At 43.4% G+C, this 20,224-nt stretch overlaps 1 non-coding gene across 1 annotated transcript; it reads right to left on the bottom strand.

Moving 5' to 3' along the window:
• Nucleotides 1-1,662: 1,662 nt before the first annotated feature.
• LOC126015016 (U6 spliceosomal RNA) lies at nucleotides 1,663-1,769 on the bottom strand. The gene has a single exon (XR_007497925.1). It is a non-coding gene; the product is annotated as a U6 spliceosomal RNA (small nuclear RNA).
• Nucleotides 1,770-20,224: the final 18,455 nt, after the last annotated feature.

Raw genomic sequence — 20,224 nt, 5'->3', positions numbered from 1 at the left:
GAGGTAGTTTTGTTGTTTTTGCCAGTTTAGTCACTTTAGTATTCATGATAGTGACTAAATCTCTGTTTTTGAGGCTCAGGGGTGGAACGGTTATAAAATCCCACTGCGCAGTCATTTCCCAGTTTCTAGGTATAAGCAGGATGCAGGAAGCCAGCATAGGACCCACCAGAAGGTGAAAGTTATAAATCTCTCAGGCAACTAACTACAAGAGGGAGATAAGCCACGTTTGCACCTCCAGAGAGTCTGCAGATTTTTGTTCCGATGGGGAAAAATTCAAGATTAAATTTACTGTGACTCATCAATATGCTTATCAGCAGCACACAGGTGGCACTGAGGGCTCAGAGATTGTCCTGGGGTTGGAGAGTTAGTACAGAGGGAAAAGCACTTGAAACTCTGGAATCAGACTCTGGTAGAAGACGGATAGGATGGAGAAAGGGACACTGGGACAATGGTGGAGGGAAGAGACACTGTGGTAGACGGTGTGGTGTTGGTAAGATTTATACAAGAAACCCTGTCATTAACAGTACTGCAAACCGTGGTACCTAATACAAATTTTTTAAAAAGGGCAACATTGGCTATCTTTATTCTTTTCTTTTCTTTTCTTTTTTTTTTTTTTTTTTTTTTGGTGGGGAGGACACACCCAGCAACGCTCAGGGGTCACTCCTGGCTCTACGCTCAGAAATCGTTTCTGACAGTCTCAGGGGACCATATGCATGCCGGGATTTGAACCACCGTCCTTCTGCACGAAAGGCAAATGCCTCACATCCATGCTATCTCTCAGGCCCGCTATCTTTATTCTTTATAATTAAGTGCCTCTTGCCCATTCTTTGCAAGAGTTTTTTTCCTTTTGGTTTTTGGGCCACACACACTGGTTTTAGAGGTTACTCCTGGTTCTGGGCTCAGAAATCATTCTGGCAGGCTCAGAGGACCATATGGGATGCCAAGGGATTAAATTTGGGTGGGCCATGTGCAAGGCAAATTTGCCCTGCTCGCTGTGCTATTGCTTTGGCCTGAAAGCTCTCTTTCCTTAAAAAATCTTTTTTTTTCTCTCTCTCTCTCCCTCCCTCCCTTCCTCCCTCCCTCCCTCCCTCCCTCCTTTCTTCCTCCCTCCCTCCCTGCCTCCTCCCTTCCTCCCTTCCTTCCTTCCTTCCTTCCTTCCTTCCTTCCTTCCTTCCTTCCTTCCTTCCTTCCTCCTTCCCTTCCTTCCTCCTTCCTTCCTTCCTTCCTTCCTTCCTTCCTTCCTTCCTTCCTTCCTTCCTTCCTTCCTTCCTTCCTTCCTTCCTTCCTTCTTTCTTTCCTTCCTTCTTTCCTTCTTTCTTTCTTTCCTTCCTTCCTTCCTTCCTTCCTTCTTTCTTTCCTTTCTTTCTTTCTTTCTTTCTTTCTTTCTTTCTTTCTTTCTTTCTTTCTTTCTTTCTTTCTTTCTTTCTTTCTTTCTTTATTTCTTTCTTTCTTTCTTTCTTTCTTTCTTTCTTTCTTTCTTTCTTTCTTCTTTCTTTCTTCTTTCTTTTTCTTTCTTTCCTTCTTTCTCAGGGCTTACTCATGGCTCTGTTCAAGGGACCAGATGTACATGCTGATGAAGATCTAACCTGGGTGGGCCATGTGCAAGGCGAGGTGTTAACCCCAGTAGTATTTATCTGGCCTTTAAAGTTTTCTTTTTTTTTTTTAAATATGGAACACTTCACAAATTTGTGTGTCATCCTTGCGCAGGGGCCATGCTAATCTTCTCTGTATCGTTCCAATTTTAGTATATGTGCTGCCGAAGCGAGCACCCTTTAAAGTTTTCTTATGCCAGAAATTCTCTCATGAATTCTTCATAAATTTAAGTACCTGTTCACCATTCCCAACAATTTGTACCCACATATAAATGAAACAAATTGTATTTCACTCGCTTATTTTACTTAACCTTATCACCTTAAGCCCCATTTATTTAGTCCCCTATGTCATTTTTTCTATTTTTTTTTTTAATAGTAGAGTAGTATTCATGGCATCTTTAGCCAGGCACCCATTGGTAGGTATCTCAGTTGAGTCCATGGTTGGGCTACTGTGAATAGTCCTGCTATGAGCATAAGGGTGCATATACTCTTTCAAATTAGTGTTTGCGTACATCCTTCAGATAAATGTCCAGGAATGGTATTGCTAAATTGTATAATTTTCTCTTTTTCACTTTTGTTTTGGGGCACATCTCCTAGTGATCAGGGATTACTCCTGGCTCCACACTCTGAAATCACTCCTGGTAGACTAGGGAGACCATGTGAAATAAATGGGACTGAACTTGCACAAGTAAAGCACCCACCCAGCAGTACTATCTTTCTGACTCTCCCTTTGAACCTTTGAACTTTTTTTTGTTTTGTTTTTGGGTCACATCTGGGAGTGCTCAAGGGTTCCTCCTGGCTCTACGCTCAGAAATTGCTCCTGGCAGGATCTGGGGACCATATGGGATGCAGGGATTCAAACTACCGTCCTTCTGCGTCTAAGGCAAACACCTTACCTCCATGCTATCTCTCCGGCCCCTCCCTTTGAACTTTTAAAAATAAACCATTGTACCATGTTTCTTAGAGGCTGTACCAGATTATATTCCCAAAGTGTTCCAGGTCCCGCCCCCACCCTTTTTTAAAGTCACTTTATTACCTCCAAGATTTTAGATTTGCTTCGCTGGGAGAATAATAGTTGTGTCTACATTTTGATTCAGAACTGTAAATTGAAGGTTGTTTTGAGATGTTGATTGACATTTAGGCTGAAGTCTCTTGTTCATAATACATCTTCTAAGAGTAGATGTGAGAGCTGAGTAGACAATACAATTCTGGGAATTTTCAGTATGGAGAAGGTAATTTGAATCAAAAAAAAAGAAATGAATGCAAAGTTCCCAAGGAACAATGTATAGGGAAAAGATAGGGGGGGGCAAGGAACAAAATCTTGAGGGCTGGAGCAATTGTACAGTGCTAGGGCATTTGCCTTGCAAGCGCTGACCTGGGTGGGACCCAAGTTTGTTCTTGGGCATCCCATATGGTCCCCTGAGCCTGCCAGGAGCTATTTCTGAGTGCAGAGTCAGGAGTGACCCCTGAGTGCTGCAGGGTGTGACACCCTCCCCCCCCAAAAAAAAAAGAAATATTGGAAACTCTGTTACTTCTGTGGGTTGGAATGTTCCCCTCTGAGATAGGCTGCAGCAGGCAGCAGTGAGAGGCAAGAAGAGAGTAGCCAGAGCTGAGGTGGAAGCCCAAGGACATCCAAAATGGTATGTAAAAATTTTCCTGGGTACAGGAAGATGAAGGAAGGATTGTGAGGTCTTGAGCACAGACCTCATGCAATGATGGAATCTAGAGAGATTGGGGATGTTGATATGGATCTGGCAAACAGGTAAGAGGAGACTTAAGGAAGGCATGCTTTAAGCAGAGGGGAGGATATGGAGAAAGGCAGGAAGGACTGCCTCAAGCAGAAAGAAACTCTGATATTGCTGAGTTTCCTTTTTATTGGGCAACCTTGGGCAACTTCATTGTTAGTTCAGAGTTATTGCTTTTCTCTACCCCAGTCTCCACTCCTCAGCTGCTTCCTAACATCCGCAAACTACACAAGTTAGAGACGCAATATTTGTTGAAGAAGATAAAGAAATGGTGGCTAAATTCTTAAGAATCTTTCCCAATGGATTGTTCTGGAAACTCATATGCTCTGTAGTAAGATTTTGTTCAGGATCAAGAAAAGGGAGTCTGTGTCCCTCTTTTCTGGCTCTCTTATCACTCTGCAAGAAATGCATGGGAGGATAAGGATGTGGGCGCAGGGTGCCCACATCTGAGCCAGTGCTCCGGCACTGGAAGTATCTGCCATAATGCAAATATATATATATAATATAATATATATTATATATATATAATGCATGGATCACATGCATGCACTTCCTGAAGGAACCCAAAAACTGTGGCTTATGCTCCTTTTACTCCTGGTTTTAGTTGATACAGAGATTGGGAGGAAAAGGCAGAAGAAATCTAGAGCTGGGATGGAGAGGGGGGCAAGGGAAGGCAAAAGGCCCTGGAGCAAAGCTAGAATTTGAGTTTTAAACGGGTCAAGAACCTATTTGGAGATTCCAACAAACTCTATTCTACTCTAATTGACAAAGATGAAAGAAGGGGGCTGATCATTATTGCTATTCTTTAGTTCATTATTTTTGGGGCAGTGTCATGGATTGAACTCAGTTTCTACATATACAAGGCAGGTGCTCTGAAGCCTCATCCCCCACCCTTTCTCCCTAGGTAACTTGACCTTACCTGCAAGACCCCGCCCATTCCTGGGAGGGGGTCTTGAAAAAGGTAGATAAAGCCTTTGACCCAGGGGATTCTGGCCTTTTTTGGGTCTCTGCCCTTTTGGTCTTTGGCCAGCATGGAGGTGAAAGAGAAGATGGCTGAAAAGAGTTAAGATGCAGGGCTAGTGAAGAATGGCTGTGCTTGAAAGGTTATGATATAAGCCACACATGTGGTGAATAGGGCATGAATAAAGTTGATGCTTCCTGATGTCTGTCTCTGGATGAGTCTGATTCCTCCGTTCACCTAAACCTGGGACCCGCCAGCTGAATGGGGGTTGCGGAACCACGTGGCCTGGGGTGGCAGAGAAAGATCCCTCCATCCCTCCATCTCTATCCACCACCATCGTTAATTATTTAATGCAACAGTGCTCTACTGTTGGAATACACCCTGTTTTACCCTAAACAAAGACATCCGGCTTCCTCTTTTCTTTTCAACCATCCCTTTTGACAGGAAAAAAAAGTCCACCTAGCTTAGATTAGCTTGAAAGATACTTTTGTCTCTCACTTGACCCTCCCTCTACCGGTTGGGATTTGAGCTGGTGAATAAAGAGAGATTCAGTTTGTAAGGCCTGAAGACCATGAGGCTAGAAGCCATCCAATTCCATGCTTTTTCTCCCTCATAACCGTCTTGTTTTATTAATCATGTGGCGACTGCTTCAGACCTGCTAACCCAAGGTTGGGAATACGAAGTGCAGAGCCTTTACACTCCACCACTAAGCCATGCCTTTGGCCTCTCCTCGGGGAATTCATCTTGTTAAAAGAGAAGATTTATGATTGAATTGCCATGAGAGACATAATTACAAAGTTGTTCATGATTGAACTCCAGCCATACAATCTGCAATATCCATCCAGTGCATATTTCCCATCACCAATGTCCCTGGCTTACTTCTGGCCTCCCTGCTGAATGCCTCTATGGCAGGCATTTTTCTTTTCTTTTTTTTTTTTTTTTTTTTTTTTTTTTTTGGTTTTTGGGCCACACCCTGTGACGCTCAGGGGTTACTCCTGGCTATGCGCTCAGAAGTTGCTCCTGGCTTCTTGGGGGACCATATGGGACGCCGGGGGATCGAACCGCGGTCCGTTCTAGGCTAGCGCAGGCAAGGCAGGCACCTTACCTCCAGCGCCACCGCCCGGCCCCCATTTTTCTTTTCTTTCTCTCTTTCTTTTTTCATTTTAGTTATTGTGATTTGTAATATTGTTACTGAAGGGGTATCATGCATATCTCTTTACCTTCTTCAGTACCCAGTTTTTGTCCAGTGTGATCATTTCCAACTATTATTGTCATATGGTCCCTACTCTGCCTTAACTTTACTCCTTCACTCCTTGTGGCAAGCTTACTACTATGAACCTCCTGGTCCTCATTTCTATTGTGTCAGGTATTACCTTTCTTTTCTTTTCTTTTCTTTTTTTTTTTTGGGCCACACCCGGTAATGCTCAGGGGTTACTTCTGGCTATGTGCTCAGAAGTTGCTCCTGGCTTGGGGGACCATATGGGACACCGGGGGATCGAACCGCGGTCCGTCCCAGGCTAGCGCAGGCAAGGCAGGCACCTTACCTTTAGCGCCACCGCCCGGCCCCCTGTGTCAGGTATTATTACCCTATTATCTTTATTTTGTATCCCACAAATGAGTGTGCTCATTCTGTATCTATTCCTTTCTCCCTCTGATGCATTTCATTCAGCTTAATACTTTTTTTTTTTTTTTTGGTCTTTGGGTCATACCTGGCAGTGCTCAGGGGTTACCTGGCTCTATGTTCAGAGATTGCTCCTGGCAGGTTCAGGGGACCATATGGGACGCCGGGATTCGAACCACTGACCTTCTGCATGAGAGGCAAATGCCTTACCTCTGTGCTATATCTCCAGCCCCCCTAGCTTAATACTTTCTATATCATCCATGTATAAATAAATTTCAATAGTTGCATAGTACTCCATTGTGTAGATATACCATAGTTGATTTTTTTCAATCATTCATCTGTTCTTGAGAAATTGGGTTATTTCCAGATTCTGACTATTGTGAATAAAGCTGCAGTGAACATAGAAATGCAGATGCTTTTCCCGCATTGTTCTTTTGGGCCCCTAGAGAATATTCCCAGGAGCAGTATTACTAGATCTTATGGGAGCTCAATTTTTAGTTTTTTTTTTTTTTTTTTTTTTTTTTGGGAAAAATCTATATTGTTTTCCTAAAAGGTCAGACCAGTTGACATTCCCACTATGTGTGCCAGTCTCTGTAGCATGACATAATGCTGCATTATTGTTTTGATTTGCAGCTTCCTGATGATTAATGATGCGAAGCATTCTTTTTTCATGTGCCTTTTGGCTATCTGTATTTCTTCTTCAAAAAAAATTTCTGTTCATTTCTTCTCCCCATTTTTTGAATGGCTGGATTTTTTTTTCTTGTTAAGCTCTTATATATCTTAGATATTAATACCATATAGAATGGGTATTGAGTGAATAATTTTTCCCATTCTGTGGGGCAGCCTTATGTTCTATCATCATTTCCTTTGAGATGCAGAAGCTTCTTAATTTAATGTAGTTCTAGTTGTTTATCTTTGCTTTCAATTGCTAGGTCAATGGTGATACCTTAGTTTCAATGTTAAGGAGAGTTCTACCCTTGGGACATTCTTTTTCTTTTTTTGGTTTTTGGGTCACACCCGGCTGTGCTCAGGGGTTACTCCTGGCTCTACGCTCAGAAATGACTCCTGGCAGGCACAGGGGACTTGAACCACCGTCCTTCTGCATAAAAGGCAAACACCTTACCTCCATGTTATCTCTCCAGCCTCCCCTTGGGACATTCTTGATGACTCCTCTCATTGTCCCTCTACAGCTGTATTAGCTGTATACAGCTCCTCTGAGCCTCTCCCATACTTCCACAGCTTTGTCCTTGTACCAACTCTCTTCAGGACCCCAGACAAATCAGCCTGCCAGGGAATCTGTGCTTCAACACTGATTGTTCCATTCAAGAAGTCCTTCAGTCCTGCTCAGCACAGATGTTTCTACCCAAGGTCAAGGGCAGGGCCAGACTATCTGTTGGGTGTTCTCTGCAGATTGCAGACTAAGAAGGGGAAAGATGGGTCAATTTATTCCTTACCCTACACAATGTACTGGGGTTGAACATGGGAGATATGACAATTATTGTAAGCCTGTGATAAAAAAAAAATTGCTAGGCTGGGTTAGAGCAAGCCCAGTGGAGGAGTATCCAGAACAAAAATGGTGAGGATGGAGGGAGAGAGAGATAGAGAAACACCACAGGGAGAAGGAAGTCAAGGAGAGAAACATAAAGAGAAAAGGAGAAAGAACAAGGCAGAGACATGGAGGAAAAGCCAGGAAGCAGGACCAGAGTAAGATCGAGTCTTCCCCCAAATGGGTGTTGGGTGGCAGCTGTGTGCCAAGGAGGAAAATCATATAGGACTAACCATGAGGGACATCATGATCCCTGGGTTGGGCTGATTCTTCCTTTACCAAAGTTCCAACCTGAGCCCAGCCTGCATATATGCCATCCAGCATATAACCCCTGCATGGATCAGGTGACCCTAGAACCCTGGCACCAGCTGTTCCCCAAGCTTTGGGCATCAGTGGGGGTTCTTGAGTATCTGTGGATATCCCCAAAGCTTGTCTGTAGCGAGCAACTGTGAATATCAGATGTCAGCTCCCACTTTGCTTCTCTTGTCTTCATCTGCTTTAGAAATGGGTAGATGTTTTGGGTAACACATGCATTCCCCCCCATCCCCCCACCCCCAGTTCTTGCACTTCTGATCACCTCCCTAGCTCTTCTGCTAGTCAAAAACAGGTCTTGGCCTGAAGCTGCTAGAACAGGGTGACACTGGCCAGATCTGGGGACAAGGAGGAAATTGGTTACCTCTTCCCAGACATCCTCCCCCTGCCAGTGGGCAGCAGATATGAGGCAGCAGACACAGAGGCCTCTCTGAGAAGAATGTGGCCTGGGAGGGAAGCAAAGGGAACTCCAGGATCAGGAACTTCCAACTTGGGTTTCTTTCTGGGAAGAAATTTGCATGGGCAACATTGCCTCTCTCCAGGATGCCCTGGCTGGCACCTCTCTAGTTCATGGTCTGGGGCATATTCTTTTCTCAGTGAGAACTGAGATTAGGAAGATTTTATTCCAACCATGGACGTGTGTGTGTGTGTGTGTGTGTGTGTGTGTGTGTGTGTGTGTGTTGTAAATGGGCACAGTTGGCAGCAAGGTCTATTTTTAATAAAGTCACAGGTTTTCTGCTGCTGCCCTTGGGTGTAGCCCCCCTCCTAGTGGCAGTCTTACCATCCACAGATGCCATCCCAGCATTTCCAGATGGTGGGTTCCATGACGCTGCTGACTTGTATCCCTGTGAACTTCTTTATCAGAATACCACTGTCCCAGTGATGGGACCTGATGACGATGGGGGAAAGGGTGGTGAAGCAGAGAGTACTTAGTTTAGTTAGTTTTCATTCTGGCCCACCCTGCTGGGTCTCAATGGAGTCATACAAGAACCATCTATCCATTCCAAGAACGTCTGCACAGGCCACTAGCCTTCATAGAAGTTTGGTCTGGTCCTTGCCTGCAGGGACAAATTGCTTTGACTGAGTCTCTCAGTAGGGGCTCCCAGGATGATAAAAAAAAAAAAAACATGGCGTGGGGAAGGAGGGTAGAAGGGTGTGCTCAAAGTTTGCTGTCTCCCTTCCTGGTGAGATCCATGTAAACTGGGGACTGACCTGGTCCTCTGTTCCTGCCTCCTGAACTCTCTGAGCGTTCTGGGCCCCCATTGTGGGCCTAATGGGACTCTCAGAGCCATCACAGACAAGCTTCAATTTATGTGTTTACTGGGGACAGCAATTTTTGGACTCAGAAATAGTTAGACAGCTCTACTGGAGAAAATTTAAGTTCATCTGGGTGTTAAGGCTTCTGATCTGTCTCTCTCCTAAGATACTTCAGTCCCCACACTAACACTGCTGGGCCCCGAGTGCCTCCAAACAATGGCAAACAGGTAGTACTGTACTATGAGTGAACATAATTCGTAGTTTTTTTTTACTTTCTATAATGTCACTACTAACTGATTTCAAGCCATTTATGGTCTGATAATCCATAACAAAAGTCCTATTTAACCTATGGTTCTACCAGGTTAACAAATGCACACCTCACAAAGAATGAGAACAAACAGTGCTGGCGGGGATGTGGAGAGAAAGGAACCCTTATCCACTGCTGGTGGGAATGCCGTCTAGTTCAACCTTTATGGAAAGCAATATGGAGATTCCTCCAAAAACTGGAAATTGAGCTCCCATACGATCCAGCTATACCACTCCTAGGAATATACCCTAAGAACACAAAAATACAATACAAAAATCCCTTCCTTACACCTATATTCATTGCAGCACTATTTACCATAACAAGACTCTGGAAACAACCAAGATGCCCTTCAACAGACGAATGGCTAAAGAAACTGTGGTACATATACACAATGGAATATTATGCAGCTGTCAGGAGAGATGAAGTCATGAAATTTTCCTATACATGGATGTACACAGAATCTATTATGCTGAGTGAAATAAGTCAGAGAGAGAGAGAAAAACGCAGAATGGTCTCACTCATCTATGGGTTTTAAGAAAAATGAAAGACATTCTTGCAATAATAAATTTCAGACACAAAAGAGAAAAGAGCTGGAAGTTCCAGCTCACCTCAGGAAACTCACCACAAAGAGTGATGAGTTTAGTTAGAGAAATAACTACGTTTTGAACTGTCCTAATATTGAGAATGTATGAGGGAAATGCAGAGCCTGTTTAGAGTACAGGCAGGGGTCAGGTGGGGAGGAGGGAGATTTGGGACATGGGTGATGGGAATGTTGCACTGGTGATGGGTGGTGTTCCTTTTATGACTGAAACCCAAACACAATCATGTATGTAATCAAGGTGTTTAAATAAAAACAAAACAAAACAAAACAAAACAAAAAAAACAAATGCACACCTGGGACTGGAGATAAAAAAAAAACAGTAGGGCGTTTACCTTGCAAGCGGCTGACCCAGGACAGATGTTGGTTTGGATCCTGGCATCCCATATGGTCCCTCATACCTGCCAGGAGCAAATTCTGAGCACAGAGCCAGGAATAACCCTTGAGTGCTGCTGGGCGTGGCCCAAAAACCAAAACCAAAACCAAAACCAAAACCAAAAACCCAAAACAAAACCAAATGCACACCACTGGCAGGGGCAGGAGATAAAGCCTGGCTGGGGTCTCCTACTGGCCAGGCTAGAGTCCAAATGTGAGTGAATACCTTTTTATTTATTTATTTATTTTTGTTTGTTTGTTTTTTTGTTTACAGATGGTGCTACTCAGGGGTTACTCCTGGATCTGTGCTCACAAATCGCTCCTGGCTCAGAGTATCATATGCTGGGGATGGAACCCACGTCCGTCCTGGGTCAGCCATGTGCAAGGCCAACCCAGTGGTAATCCTACCATTGTGCTATCACTCTGGCCCCCAGGATGAATGTCTTTTTAGAAACTCCTTTTTCCTTTTAGTCCATCTAGAGCTGATATTGCTCTGATTTCACACTTCCTTACCAATACTTTTCTTGGGGTTTCAAACCAGAGGTCACTACAAAGGAGCAGGATGTGAGGTTTACCGTCCCATTATGGGGAAAGCTTAGCTTAAACCAGTGTAAAAGGCTTGGCATGTGAATTGCTGGGTTGAAAAGGGCATAAGGCTGGGATAAATGGGATAAGAGTTGTAGTCTCTCACCTGGACTGATGTAGTAATACCAGTGGTTTGAACCAAAGCCACTTTCTTTGTGCTGCTAACATTCAAACTATTGTTCCAGCATTAAAAAAGCTGCATGCTACTTCCTGCCTAAGTTCTGGCCCAGTAACTGCACATTGGAAGTATGCCATTGGTTATGTATGAAAGCTTTGGGGTGGCTAGGCAGAGCTAAACTTGACCCTCATTATCTTTCAGATCTGGCACATTTCTAATAGGATGCTTTGCCTGTTTTTCCTCCTCTTCTTTTTTCTTCTCATTGCTTCATTTATTCATCAAGAAATATTGATGTGGGGCCGAAGAGATAGCCTGAAGATAAGGCGTTTGCCTTTCATGCAGAAGGTCATTAGTTCGAACCCGGTGTCCCATATGGTCCCCCGTGCCTGCCAGGAGCAATTTCTGAGTATGGAGCCAGGAGTAACCCCTGAGCACTGCCAGGTGTGACCCAAAAACCACACACACACACACACACACACACACACACACACACACACACAAAGAAATATTGATGAATATTGATGACTGTCATATGCACAGGGTTAGCTGATTAGAGAGCTGGAGGATGCTCTGAGGCTCTTTGTTTGATGAATTTGGTGAAGGTGCCTAGCTGGAGAGATCAGATCCATTGAGTTTAGGTGGCTTCAGAAGTACTGTCCGGAGACAGATGAATAATGCTCAGGATAAAGGAGATGTTGCTAATATATATATATATTTTTTTGTGGGGGAGGTGGAACACCCAAAAGTGGTCAAGGGTTACTCTTGGTTCTGCACCCCAGTTAATATTTATTTTATCAAGAGGTCCAAACCTGGGGCCGGAGAAATAACATGGAGGTGGGGTGTTTGCCGTGCATGCAGAAGGACGGTGGTTCGAATCCCGGCATTCCATATGGTCCCCCGAGCCTGCCAGGAGCGATTTCAGAGCGCAGAGCCCAGAGTAACCCTGAGCGCTGCCGGGTGTGATCCCCAAACAAACAAACAAAAAACAAAACAAGAGGTCCAAGCCAAAACTTGAGTGACCTTTATTATTCCTAATTACTATTGTTCAGTAATTAGTCCATAAGTAGGAGCAGCAACAATAAAGGCTGTCTATTTGGTATCCCTCTATTAAAATACTCAAATTGTTTAAATTCTACCCTCCCTTCAGTTATTACGAACAAGTGTTCTTCCTCAGATTCTTTATGGGAACCAGGCAATCCTCCTCCACCTCCTACGAGCACTTCCTCTTGCTAGGTTGCCTTCTCTTGCTCCCCTTTGGCCTGTGATCCCTCACTGCTCACTATGCCATGAAGTCTTGCAGGCAGCAGAATGTTGGGTTCAAGTTTATGATCCGTTTTGCCACTCTGTCTCTCTTCACTGGTGCATTTAGTCCATTAACATTGAGGGAGGGAGATTGTTGCCATGTGGTTTGTGCTCTTTTTTTTTTTTTTTTAGTAGAAGTTTGGTGTGTTGTGAGGTCTTAAAGTAGAGCATTCAGTTCTTCTTTTAAAGCTTAGAGGTTGTAAAGTTTCCAAGCTGTTGTTTATCTGTGAAGCAGTGTATCCTTCCTTCAAACCTGAATGAATGTCTAGCTGGGTGAAATATTCTTGGTGAGGTGTTCACTTCACTGAGTTTTCCCCCACTATATCCCACCACTGCCTTGGCCTGTAGGGTTGCTTGTGATTAATCTGCTGTAAATTTTAAGGATACTTCTTTGTATGTAATTTCCCTTTTTAATTTTTGGGTCACACCTGGCAGCACTCAGGGGTTACTCCTGGCTCTATGCTCAGAAATCGCCCGTGGCAGGCTCGGGGGACCATATGGGATGCTGGGATTCGAACCACCGTCCTTCTGCATGAAAGGCAAACGCCTTACCACTGTGCTATCTCTCCGGCCTCTGTAATTTCCCTTTTTGATCTTGCTGCTTTCAGTATTCTATCCCTGCCTTTCATTTTCATATTGTGCTTAGGATATGCCTTGGGGTTCCTTTTTTAGGGTCTCTTTTAGCTGGTACTCTTAGGGTATGCAGTATGTCGGTACATGTCCTCAGTTCTGGTAGCTTCTTAATAATGATGTCTTTGTCTGTTGCTTCTTCATTGGAGTTTTCTTCTTGCCTCCCTAGGCCTACAATAATTCTTATACTATTCCTGTTGAATTTATCCCAAATTTCTTTTTTTTTTTTTTTTTTGGCTTTTGGGCCACACCCATTTGATGCTCAGGGGTTACTCCTGGCTATGCGCTCAGAAGTCACTCCTGGCTTGGGGGGACCATATGGGACGCCGGGGGATCGAACCGCGGTCCATCCTACGGTAGCGCTTGCAAGGCAAGCACCTTACCTCTAGCGCCACCTTCCCGGCCCCCCAAATTTCTATTGTTGTTTGTTTGCTTATTTTGATCTTCTGGTCATTTGTTGTAAGGCTCTTTTCCAATTTCTTCTGTTTTATGGAGATATGCAGCTCATCTTCCTGCTCACTGATTCTGTCTTCTGCAGTTATTACTGCAGAAGTGAGGGTTTCCAGTGAGTTCTTCATTTCAGCTGCCAAGTTTTTCTGACTTGTTATTTCAGTTTGAAGTTTTCTCATTTCTACTCTCATACCCTCTTGAGTCTTATGTGCTGTTCATTCAGTTTATTCCATGATTTTGTTGACCATCCTCCACATTTCCTCACTAAAATCTTTATCAGAGAGGCTATTTAGTGGCTGATGTTAGTTGAGTCTTCAGAACTGCCACCATTCACTAAGTGTGGTAGGGTTCTACATATCTTCCCATTGGGACATTTGCAGTATATGTTTTTTTTTTTTTTAATGTGTTGTGGCTGGTCTTATTGCCTAGAAACAATGCAAAGCCATGAAGCAAAACAGCTTCACTGCCACCTCACTGCCTTGGTTGGCCATCTCACAGCCATGCTCTGGTCACTCTTAGCCTTAGCTTGCTCCCCCAATGCTAATGTGCCATGAACTCTTTTATTTTTCCTTTTTTTTGAGGCAGGGGTCCACATCCGGCAGCGCTCAAGGGTTACTCCTGGCTCTATGCTCAGAAATTGCTCCTGGCAGGCTCGGGGGACCCTATTGAATGCGGGGATCGAACCACAGTCCCTCTGCATGCAAAGCAAACACCCTACCTCATGCGATCTCTGCGGCCCCTACCATAAACTCTTAAAGACAAAGATGAACCTTCCTCCCCCACCTCTTGCCTGGTTGGCATCTTCCTTCATGTAGGGACCATTTCTTTTTTGTTCTTTTTTCTTTTTTTAAATTATCTTTATTTAAACACTGTGATTACAAATATGATTATAGTTGTATGATTACAGTCATGAAAAGAACACCCCCGCCTTCACCAGTGCAACATTCCCACCATCAATTTCCCAGATCTCTCTCCTCCTCACTCCACCCACACCTGTACTCAAGACAGGCTTTCTACTTCCCTCATTCATTCACATTGTTATGATAGTTTTCAGTGTAGTTATTTCTCTAACTGCACTCATCGCTCTATGTGGTGAGCTTCATGTCATGAGCTGCACCTACCAGCCCTTCATCTCTCTTGTTTCTGAGATATTGTTAAAAATGTCTTTCATTTTTCTTAAAACCCATAGATGAGATGCATTTTTCTCTCTCCCTCTGACTTACCTCACTCAGCATAATAGATTCCATGTACATCCATGTATAGAAAAATTTTATGGGCCGGAGAGATAGCATGGAGGTAAGGCATTTGCCTTTCATGCAGGAGGTCATCAGTTCAAATCCTGGCGTCCCATATGTTCTCCCGTGCCTACCAGGAGCAATTTCTGAGCCTGGAGCCAGGAATTACCCCTGAGCACTGCCGGATGTAACCCCCAAACCCCCCCCCAAAAGAAAAATTTCATGACTTCATCTCTCCTGACGGCTGCATATATTCCATTGTGTATATGTACCACAGTTTCTTTAGCCACTCATCTGTTGAAGGCATCTTGGTTGTTTCCAGAGTCTGACTATTGTAAATAGTGCTGAAATGAATATAGGTTTGAGGAAGGAATTTTTGTATTGTATTTTTGTGTTCCTCGGGTATATTCCTAGGAATGGTATAGCTGGATCATATGGGAGCTCAATTTCCAGTTTGTGGAGGAATCTCCATATCGCTTTCCATAAAGGTTGGACTAGAAGGTATTCCCACCAGCAGTGAAAAAGAGTTCCTTTCTCTCCACATCCCCACCAGCACTGCTTGTTTTCCTTCTTTGTGATGTGTGCCAATCTCAGTGGTGTGAGGTGGTACCTCATAGTAGTTTTTTTTTTTTTTTTTTTTTTTTTTGGTTTTTGGGCCACACCCGTTTGACGCTCAGGGGTTACTCCTGGCTATGTGCTCAGAAATCGCCCCTGGCTTGGGGGGACCATATGGGACGCCGGGGGATCGAACCGAGGTCCTTCCTTGGCTAGCGCTTGCAAGGCAGACACCTTACCTCCAGCGCCACCTACCCGGCCCCATCATAGTAGTTTTGATTTGCATCTCCCTGACGATTAGTGATGTTGAGCATCTTTTCTTGTGCCTTTTGGCCATTTGGATTTCTTCTTTTACAAAGTGTCTGTTCATTTCTTCTCCCCATTTTTTTGATGGGGTTAGATGTTGTTTTCTTGTATAGTTCTGTCAGTACCTTGTATATTTTGGATATTAGTCCTTTATCTGATGAGTATTGGGTGAATAATTTCTCCCACTCAGTGGGTGGCTTTTGTATTTTGGGCACTATCTCTTTTGAGATGCAGAAGCTTCTCAGCTTAATATAGTCCCATCTGTTTATCTCAACTTCCACTTGTTTGGAGAGTGCTGTTTCCTCCTTAAAGATGCCTTTAGTCTCAATGTCATAGAGTGTTTTACCTACATGTTGTTCTATATACCTTATGGTTTCAGATCTGATATCAAGGTCTTTAATCCTTTTGGATTTTACTTTCATACATGGTGTTAGCTGGGGGTCTCAGTTCGCTTTTCTGCAAGTGGCTAACCAGTTGTGCTAACACCACTTGTTGAATAGGCTTTTTTGCTCCATTTAGGATTTCTTGCTCCTTTATCAAATACTAGGTGATTATATGTCTGAGGAACATTCTCTGAGTACTCAAGCCTGTTCCACTGATCTGAGGGTCTGTCTTTATTCCAAAACAATGCTGTTTTTATAACTATTGTTTTGTAGTACAGTTTAAAGTTGGGGAAAGTAATGCCTCCCATATTCCTTTTCCCAAGGAGTGCTTTAGCTATTCGAGGGTGTCTATTGTTCCAAATGAATTTCAGAAGTGTTTGATCCACTTCTTTGAAGAATATCATGGGTATCTTTAGAGGAATCACGTTAAATCTGTACAATGCTTTTGGAAGTATTGCCATTTTATTTTATTTTATTTTTTTTTTGTTTTTGGGCCACACCCGGTAATGCTCAGGGGTTACTCCTGGCTAATGGCTCAGAAGTTGCTCCTGGCGTGGGGGACCATATGGGACACCGGGGGATCGAACTGCCGTCCGTCCAAGGCTAGCACAGGGAAGGCAGGCACCTTACCTTTAGCGCCACCACCCGGCCCCAGTATTGCCATTTTAATGATGTTGATCCTGCCAATCCATGAGCAGTGTATGTGTTTCCATTTCTGTGTGTCCTCTCTTATTTCTTGGAACAGTGTTTTATAGTTTTCTTTGTATAGATCCTTCATATCTTTAGTCAGGTTGACTCCAAGATATTTAAGTTTGTGTGGCACCAATGTGAATGGGATTGTTCTCTTAATGTCCATTTCTTTCCTATCATTATTGGTGTATAAAAAGGCCATTGGTTTTTGTGTGTTAATTTTGTTGCCTGCCACTTTGCTATATGAATCTATTATTTCTAAGAAGCTTTTTGGTAGAGTCTGTAGGGTTTTCTAAGTAGAGTATCATGTCATCTGCAAACAGGATAGGGACCATTTCTTACGGTGCCTCACTGCACCAGTACTGGCATACATAAGTGAATAAATAAATTTGACAATACAACAGTTGAATATTATCTTTTTAAGCACTGATCTTCCCTAGATCAGTGTCCCTCTTAGAGGCCCTGGAGGACTGTTTTGTCTGAGAACACATTCCTGCCTGGGATTAGGTTGTTCCTAGCAGACATAGTAAAAGGCACCTGCTCTTCTGCCTCTTGGGCATTACTTAAGCTCAGTCTTCTGTGTGACTTCAGATTCTCTGTGTTCCTGCTAGTGCCATAATAAATAGGAGGTTCTAGAGGTCTTTGATCTTCCAACCTATCTTTTTTCTAATTTGCATGCTGAAATAGAGATATGGTCATGTGTAACCATGTTTTCTTTCTTTCTTTCTTTCTTTCTTTCTTTCTTTCTTTCTTTCTTTCTTTCTTTCTTTCTTTCTTTCTTTCTTTCTTTCTTTCTTTCTTTCTTTCTTTCTTCCTTCCTTCCTTCCTTCCTTCCTTCCTTCCTTCCTTCCTTCCTTCCTTCCTTCCTTCCTTCCTTCCTTCCTTCCTTCCTTCCTTCCTTTCTTTCTTTCTCCTTTTTCTTTTTCTTTTACTCTTTCTTATCTTTCACTCTCATATCCAGTGATGCTCAGGGATGATTCCTGAGTTCTCACCCAGGAATGCTGAGTGAAGTTGAGGGAACATATGGGATGCCAGTAATTTAACCTGGGTTAACCGAGTGCAAGGAAATTGTTCTACCTGCAGTACTGTCTTTCCAGCCCTCATTTTACTTCTTTTACAATCAAAGAAAAGTAAAGCCAAGCTGCTAATTTGGGTACAAAGATGGTTTATTGCTCCTGGGAATTAGTCAATTTTATTTCTTCATTGTTTCTGAAATAGCCTTTTGCAATTATTGATGAAAGCATCTTTCAATATTGCGAGATTGTGTTTCTAAACAATGAGATACTTTGAATCTGTCACTCCAAAGTTTACCTTATTATTCTGGTTAGAAACTTGAACTCTACCTTAGTGACCAACAAACAGAAGTTTTGCTCAGCCCTCCTCCTGTGACATAGTAGGACAGAGGGGGTCCCGCAGTACCTCAGATTTGAGCTGAACCTCAACCAAGGACCTGCTGTATGCTCTCTTGGGTACCAGAAAATATCCAAATCTCCACTAAGGCTGCCTCAGGAATTTCCCATTGCTTCAGGAAACACTTTGTCTAAAACAGTTAGAGTAGAGTTGATCAACTTTCTAGGACAAGCAAACTTCTGAATTATGATTATCCAAATTCATCTTTCAGGAGGGATGACCTGCAATTGTCCTTCCTTCAATACCTACTTTTAAACCTTGTATCTCTTGTATATATATATAATATATTGTATTATATATTGTACATATGTATGTATATATGATATATATGTATTTATGTATGTATATATTATAGAAGATATATATCTTGTATATATCTCTTGTATACTTTCGAACCAAGTATCCCTTGGAAGTAAGATCATCAGGATAGCTTGTCCTTCCTGAGACTTCTGGTGGTACCACAGCAAGGTCACCCCCACTCAAGATGGAGGTTTAGTTTGTTTGCATCTAAACCAGATGGCAAACAGCATTGCCCTGAATACCCTCAGACATTAGTTGTAAACATTGACAAGAGGTATTCTTACAAGCAAAAGGCTAGCTTTTAAGTCTAAAAGTAGCCTCTGCCCATACCTTCCATCTTCTGGGCAGAAAAAACAGTCTAGCTCCTCTACTAAGCTCAAAAGACAATGGTGATTGTCCACTTACCCCAGGCAGTCTGCCATGTCACCACACATGACATTTTGTGACAGATATGGCCCAGCTCTACTACTTAATCTTATCAAACTTCCAGGCTATTCCATTCGTTCCAGACTTATAGATCCTGGACCGTGAAGCTACTCAACACCCCAAATTTTTATAGCAGTATCAGCCCAGTAGCATTATAGGAAATCTGATGAGAAAGTTACATAGGAGACCTTCAAACTCAATGAACCTAAACTTTAACAACACAGAAGCACCAATCAAAACTCAGTATATCCTTAGACACTCAATGACTTTACTAACACCACTGAGATATAGAACAATTATTTCAATCTGACCCTTGTTGACCTAAGTTTCAATAATTCCACTTGTCTTTGTTTTGTGACAAAAAATATGAAATAAATTTGTTTTGTGCCTGCAAAGGGGGGGGGGGGGCAGGCTTGGGTGGTGGGTGGAAAACTGGGTATATTGGTGGATGGAAGATCACTCTAATGGTAGGATTGATGTGTGTACATTTAAATCTTGAAACAACTATATTATAAATAATTTGGCAAATCATGGTGTTATAATAAAAATAAAACAAAAACCCAGTTTCTATGCATGCAGAAAGGGCCTGGTTCCTAGACAGATATAGAAGCGACCCCTAGCATCATCAGGAGTGGCTCATTCTCAATATATAAAATACAAATAGCTTCTGGATCAGAGATGATCAATCCTGTTTAGAGCCCAGTGTGCCCTCTATCCCTTCTAAGTACATCCAAGTATAGCCTTGGAGGCCTCAGCTCAACCAGAGTGACCAGGCGGTTCCCCACTCCATAGGGCAGGAGCTGCAAAGTATCCTTTGGACTTACCATTGAATTGGGGCACCAATTTATTAATGAAAATGAGGCTTGCAATCCATACTATCACCAAAATAACAAGCAAAACAAAACCAACCAACCATCCAAAAACAGCAACAAAGACTTGTGTAGCAGGACTTGTGCTTAAACCAACTTCTGTGGGCAGCCTGAATCAGATCTGACAGCGTGTTCTCTCTCTGCTGGCTGTCCCAGGAAAAAGGGAAAAGGGGTCCTCTCTAGAACTCGGGGCTGGGTGCTGGGCCAGAGCAGCAGAGAAAGTTGCCTGTTCTAATTGTCCTTAGACACCCCCCACTCAGGAAAAGGGGTGCCAAGATCAAGTAGGGGTTCCCCTTGGAAGCCTCATCTGTGTAGGGTTCCCTAGGAAGCAGTGAGACAAAGGCAGGGACAGTTCTGGGGCTGCAACTTCCCGGGGGGGGGGGGAGGATTACAGATTAGTTGGGGAGAAAGAACACCTCAAACCTGAGCTCAGCCAGGCGGATAGGAAGGACTGAGGGGTGTGGCTATGGGCTGGCTGGCCTGGGGCTCCGAGTTTAGTTCCTACCCACCCTTCCTCTAATCCCTCCCCGCCCCTTAGTAGGGTTCCTGGGCCCCCGGAATCAGGGGGTGGAGCAAAACCCTCAGTCACCCAACCTAGATAAAGGGGTGCAGAGAGGACGCAGGTGGCAGAGAGCTTTCATTCTCAGGAGT

This window comes from Suncus etruscus, chromosome 7, assembly GCF_024139225.1.
Source record: "Suncus etruscus isolate mSunEtr1 chromosome 7, mSunEtr1.pri.cur, whole genome shotgun sequence".
Classification (NCBI taxonomy): domain Eukaryota; kingdom Metazoa; phylum Chordata; class Mammalia; order Eulipotyphla; family Soricidae; genus Suncus; species Suncus etruscus.
This window is presented reverse-complemented; position numbering and strand designations above follow the sequence as displayed.